Genomic DNA, 6,595 nt, shown 5'->3' with positions numbered 1-6,595 from the left:
GGAGCTCCGTGCTATGCGACCGCTCACATGCCTGTCCAGGCCACGCCCCCCGATATATAAAATTTTGATTGGCCTAAAAATATTGGGGCTCTGTTTTTGTTTATGGCGCAGAGACTAGAAACCGCGGAGGTGATCAGGTGCCACCAAGGGAAGGCTCTATTTGTGGGAGGAGAGGGACGCTGGTTTTGTTTGGGGGCCGCGTCACGCGGCCACGCGGTTGTCATTTTTCTGCGTATTTCAGGTCATCACAATAGTTGGGACAACCAATGCGACATATTACCCATGATCGCAGGCGTTGTTTCAACTTTATCTAGGCAACCAATGAAGCTTCCCTATTTCTTTTGCTCCGCCCCCTCCCCCTAACTAAATACTTGGTCCAGCCCCTTGCAAGTTGCACCCATTGACCACTAAAAGGGGAACCTTAATTGATTGTATCATTCATTTACATAGATTCCTTCCCCTAGAGGGTTAAATTGTTATTCCCACTGGATTAGGGTGCTCATAACTCGCGGCTGGATCAAAACGTCCAGACTAGTGTCATGTTTTATGTCTTGTCATTTGTGTGTCTTGTTTGTCATTTATGTCCATGGCAATTATTCTCCAATTTTAATACCACTTTTTTACTGGTTCTTTCTAACTGTATTTTTATCTCTTAATATATTAAACTTTTTTGATATTGGAATAAAAACACGAATTTTGAATAAAAAAAAAATGCAGACAAAGTCATTACTTAAGCCAAATTGGCCTGTATTCAGCACCTGACCATGAAGAAAGGAACCCCCTAGGAGGGGACATGCACCCAAGGTGAGAAATCCAAGGGGTAGATTCACGTAGAATGGCGTTTCTTTGTGCGGGCATAACGTATCCTATTTACGCTACGCCTCCGCAAACTTTTACAGGCAAGTGCCGTATTCTTAAAAGAAAGATGCGGCGGCGTAGCGTAAATAGGCCGGCGTAAGCCCGCCTAATTCAAATTGTGAAGAGGTGGGCGTGTGTTATGTAAATCAACCCTGACCCGACGTGATTGACGTTTTTCACGAACGGCGCATGCCGTCTGTGGAATTTCCCAGTGTGCATTGCTCCAAAGTACGCCGCAAGGACGTCATTGGTTTCGACGTGAGCGTAAATGACGTCCAGCCCCATTCACGGACGACTTACGCAAACAACGTACATTTTTCAAATTTCGTCGCGGGAACGACAGCCATACTTAACATTGGTGCGCCGCATATACGCCTCATATAGCAGGGGTAACTTTACGCCAGGAAAAGCCTAACGTAAACGGCATAAATGTACTGCGTCGGCCGGGCGTACGTTCGTGAATTCGCGTATCTAGCTGATTTACATATTCTAGGCGTAAATCAGCGTACACGCCCCTAGCGGCCAGCGTAAATATGCAGTTAAGATCCGACGGCGTAAGAGACTTACGCCGGTCGGATCTAATAGAAATCTATGCGTAACTGATTCTATGAATCAGGTAAATAGATACGACCAGACTCAGAGATACGACGGCATATCTGGAGATACGCTGTCGTATCTCCTCTGAGAATCTGGCCCCAAGTGTTATAGGTCAAAGAGAGCGCCAAGTGAAAAATCCTTTACTGTTCAACTGGTTACAACAAGCAAAAGACAGCTAGCGCTTATTTGGGGGCCACACAATCCCTCTTCATCAGGGCTGGGTGAAATGGCAGGATATTAAAGGGACTTTGACCTATACACGTTCAGCTGTCAACACATTACAGTATTTTTCCAGAGTTTTGAAGGAACTTATGAGTCAGTCATTTACACATTCCCATATTAGACAACTTTGTAACTTTGTCATTTACTTTTAATGATGTGCCTGTAACTGTTCCTGTGAGAAAAACGTAAATGCACACATCTGGTTACTTAAATAGTTCTGAGGAAAAAGAAAGTAAGCATCTGTGAGCTATTCCCCAATAATGTAAAAGAAGTCGTCATCACTAAAAATAAATATGATTCCAAATGTCACAGTGTACAAACCTGCATAGCTCACAAAGAGGGACGCACTTCAATGTATTATTAGCATTTCTGTCAGAACTGGTAAAGTACTTTCAATGACCCAAAAAACTTTTTGAAGTGAAGTAAAGTAAAACATTTTTTTAAACTGCCAAATAAACCATGTGAACTTCAAAATTATGTCATGGGAAAAAGTAAAAAGACATGCGGTTATTTTGAGTTACAGACTTCATAATTACTAGTGTACTACTCTCATAGAGTCATTAAAAGAAGTTTGCATAATTTCTACTCCTGCTACAGTCATTCTTACACTAGTTATAAAATAAATAAAATAAAAACTCCTCCTGAAATTCCCTTTTTCTAATACATGGTCAATGGGAGGAGACAAGCTGAATTTCTGACCCTTCTCGCTGGCAATTTATACTTGAAGTGATGCGCTGACCTAAAAGTAAAGTCCCGACCTTTGAAGAGTTAAGCCATGTATATTGGCAGCCAATGTGTAAATAAAGGCAAAGTGGAAGCAAGATGGGGCTGCTCCTAATGACATTATTGACGATGAAACATGTTGAATGAATGAGTAACTTGTATAGCGCTACAAACGCAAACTAAATCGTGGGTGAAGCCTTCTTGTGTCACCTATGTCCCGTCCAGTTTGCTTTCTTTTAGGTCTGTGGAATGCAGGAGCATCCTGGACACATTATTATGGGCTTATAGCTTGTATTAACAAGCATCCTTTGATGTAAGTGTTTCTTAATGCTTTAATTAAAATAAAATAAAGGCAGTAATACACTATTTGAAGTATCCGTTTGGTTTGTTCCATACATCCAACCAACGGTCTGGTGGAGGAAGAGTGACACCTACATACAGCCATTAGTGGAGACCTGGTGGAGAGGTTTTTGGGATATATCAGACCTGCTTAACCATTAAGGGGTCACGGAGAGTTAGTGAGTGTGGTGTGCAGAGGGGAGCATGGAAACACAGACACTGGCTTGATTTTTGCACCTTATTACAGAAGAAGCATCTTATTTTGGAAAAGCACCTTAATCACTGAAGCCATCATCACCCAGCACTTTATTGGACATTATGTATATGCATATTTATTATGTATTGCTTAAGGGGGATGTGTATTATAGTATTATATGTACAGTTTGCGTTTTATTGTTTAATGTTGATTGAAATAACAGTATTTGGTAGTAGTAGTAGTACTATATTGATATGTTTACGAAAACATTGGAGAACAAGCAGAAGGAGGAAGGGGTATCATAGTACCCTTGCATACATTTTTTGTACATTGCGGCATTAGCATTTATGTTGTTTATTTTGCACATAATCTTTGCATAACACAGCAGTAGTCTCATTCTTACCCTGGGGAGGTGTTTTGTAGCACTGCACCCACATTTATAAAATCCCCACATGTGCAGAAAGGAAGCATGCTGACAGGAAGAGACAGCAGTGTAAAAAGAGGAACCTTATCATTGTGTTTCCTACCCTTCACTGTCCAGACACAGGTTAGGGTGGGAAGGTGACCAAGCTATATTGCTTAACCTCAGTAGAGGAAAACCAAGTCGTCACCATGTTGGCTGTGCTGTATAAAATCCCTTTACTGGATAGACAAAAATAAAAATCAACTTGCAAAAAAAGCACCCATATATGTATCTTATGTTTAAATGTAATTGTTTGCTGAAGCTTTGATGCATATCTAAACCCAAAAACAAAAATTTCATGTATTTCAGGTTACACATTTTTACCTGTGGTAGCGGCAAGTGTTTCCTAATTCCTACTGGCTTTTTTCATTAAGCTCACTTGGTGATCCATCCGGTAAAACACTTTTTCTGGATTAGGGTGGCTACACTCACTCCTCCTCTAACTATGGAGGACCACCAGATTCGCCCTTGAACAACAAAAATGTCATCCTGTGAAGAGGGCAGTGTTGAAAGGAGTGATTATTTCAGATGGACTTTACATAAGAAATTAACAAATGAAAGAACCAAGTTGAGACACCAAGGGGACACGGGAGGTCAATTTGGGGGAATTATATGAGCAACTCCCTATAGAATAGTCCAGGAAAGAGATTTCTGAAAGAAGATTGATAAGAGGCCTGTCCTTTAAGGGTATTCACAGCTAAATGCTGGTCAAGACCAGACCGAAGAAATGGCAGAATACAGTTGATGGTAATCACTACGTATGCTTTATGCCTTCTGTCATTGTCATTCAAAGAAGGCCTTCCATGTGCAATGGTAAATTGTGCAGGGGTTGAGTTTCCTAACACTAAGCAAAGTGGAAATGCCAAAGTCAGAGATAGCCCCATCCTTTAGGACAGGGATATGCAATTAGCGGACCTCCAGCTGTTGCAAAACTACAAGTTCCATCATGCCTCTGCCTCTGGGTGTCATGCTTGTGGCTGTCAGTCTTGCTATGCCTCATGGGACTTGTAGTTCTGCAACAGCTGGAGGTCCGCTAATTGCATATCCCTGCTTTAGGACTTGATTTTCAACAGCCATGCGATTAACGCCAGTGACTGAGAAGTAGGATGGAACTGGGTGCTTTGGGCTAGTTAGTCTGGTCTGTTTGGTAGAGCCCAAGGTTCCTTAGCCAAAAGTCTGTGTACCACATGCTTTTGGGCCAAATTGGTGCAATAAGAATCAATTTTCCTCCTCCAACTTGTCCAGCAGTTTAGGAAGGCATAAACCAATTGGAAATGAGTCCAAGTATTCACCAAGTATCTTCTGTAAAGGCTAGAGGATCCTTGCTCTTGACTACAGATTTGCTCAGCATTTCGTTGCACCTGGAAGCAAGGAAGTCCATATCTGGCTTTCCCTACCTTTTGACTGAGATTTTGAAAACCTCTGGGTGCAGATACAATTTCCCTGGGTCTAGGCATTGATGGCTTTGAAAATCTTCATGCCCATTGTCCACTACCAGAATGGATTAGTGAGTGCCAGCTTCAGCTGAGCTCTGACATGATAGCTGTAACCATCTTGACATTTTAGATGTCACGGCTATCATATGTGAGCCCATCTGATAAAATAGCACAAATCTGCTGATGACAGCGCAGGTTCCAAGATGTGCCTGTAAGGGGGAATCCTGCGGACTCTAATGTAAAGGGGAGCTCTGTGGACTCTGATATAAGAGAGAATTTTGTGGATTGTGATATAAAGGAGAACACTGGAGTCTGGTGTAAGGGAGAACTCTGTGAACTCTAATGTAAAGGGGAGCTCTGTGGACTCTTGTGTAAGGGGGAGGGGCTCTGTGACCAGGGACCCTCTCACATCAGGGTTTCCCTTTACACCACAGACCGCAGCATTCGTTTACATCAGAGTCCTCAGAGTTATCCTTTACATCAGACTCCACAGATTTCTCCTTTACATCACAGTCCACAGTGTTCCCTTTTAAGTTAGGGTCTGCAGAGTTCCCCCTTGCACTGTAAAGGTGAACCCTGCAGACTCTCATGTAAGGGGGAACTCTGTCATGTGTTTTATTAACCCGACCTTCATGTAAAAGGAGTGTAGCACTACCCCCGTAGGAGCTGCTGGTTTAGATTTGGGCCTGCACTCTGCCTGTCAACCCCCAAAATTTGGCTCGATCTTCCCTTGGCACAAATGGACAATAATGTGATTGTGGACCCCAAATGGCTGTAGGGGGACAACAATGGTACCACACAGTAATAAATGCAGTCAAATATTGTTACCTTAATGTTGTTCCCCTGCCACACTGCTGCAAAAGACAGAGTCCCACACGGGATGTAACTTAACCATTGGTAGGATGTTAACTTGGCAAACGAATAGAACAAATGTTATGCAATCAATATTTAATGCATCCAGCTCCCTGTATAAGTCAAGGAAGTATCACTGGCTCAGAATATCCCTGCAATCAGACCCACATAACGTGTCCCAAGGACCAGACCTGGGTAAGAGTGTGGTGGAGGAATCTCTCAGTGTAAGGACATCAACACTGGGGAACCTCTCCACCAAGTCTCACATAAACAGTAGAAATCACATACATTCACAACTGTATGGTTCCCCCTAGTGAACAGTTCAACTGATGCGTGTTCTGTAGCGACAACTGGTGGAGATAGAGAAAACAGATGACTGTTCCTTTAAGAGTCAGTTAATCTTCTGATAGCCACGTTGGTGCACTTATTTATTTGTACTCCAATAGTTAGGGTGAAAAAAGAAAAAGACAACCAATTGAGGCACACAAGGTAATGGTAGAGTGACTGCTAGTTTCCCCAAGACGTAGTATCGCTCTCAGGAGGCGATGTGTCCCTACTTGCGGCGCTGCAGACCCCAGCAAGTACAAGTAAAGTTTATGAAAATCACACTCCTGTCAGTCAGTTAACTATGCTGATGGGCAAGTGCCTGCTCCCCAAATTAGGCCTTGCTTCGCTGGTTTTCCTCAGTCCTGAACCTTTCCTCAGTGGTCCGTCTCAGTTGCACGAGATCCCTGGTCCCTCACACGGCTGCTCTATGAGTACTGGTGGATAGGTGACTCCGGATGCTGTGAGCTGTAGACCGATCCTCCTTCGGCTTGATCAGCGAAACTGTCCGCAAAGATCCCTCTCTGGCTAGGCGATCTGCTCTTGGTTAAGGTAGGCCCAGGCTTCTCGGGCCTAGGCACACTT

This window comes from Rana temporaria, chromosome 4, assembly GCF_905171775.1.
Source record: "Rana temporaria chromosome 4, aRanTem1.1, whole genome shotgun sequence".
NCBI lineage: Eukaryota > Metazoa > Chordata > Amphibia > Anura > Ranidae > Rana > Rana temporaria.
Note: the sequence above shows the minus strand (reverse complement) of the source record.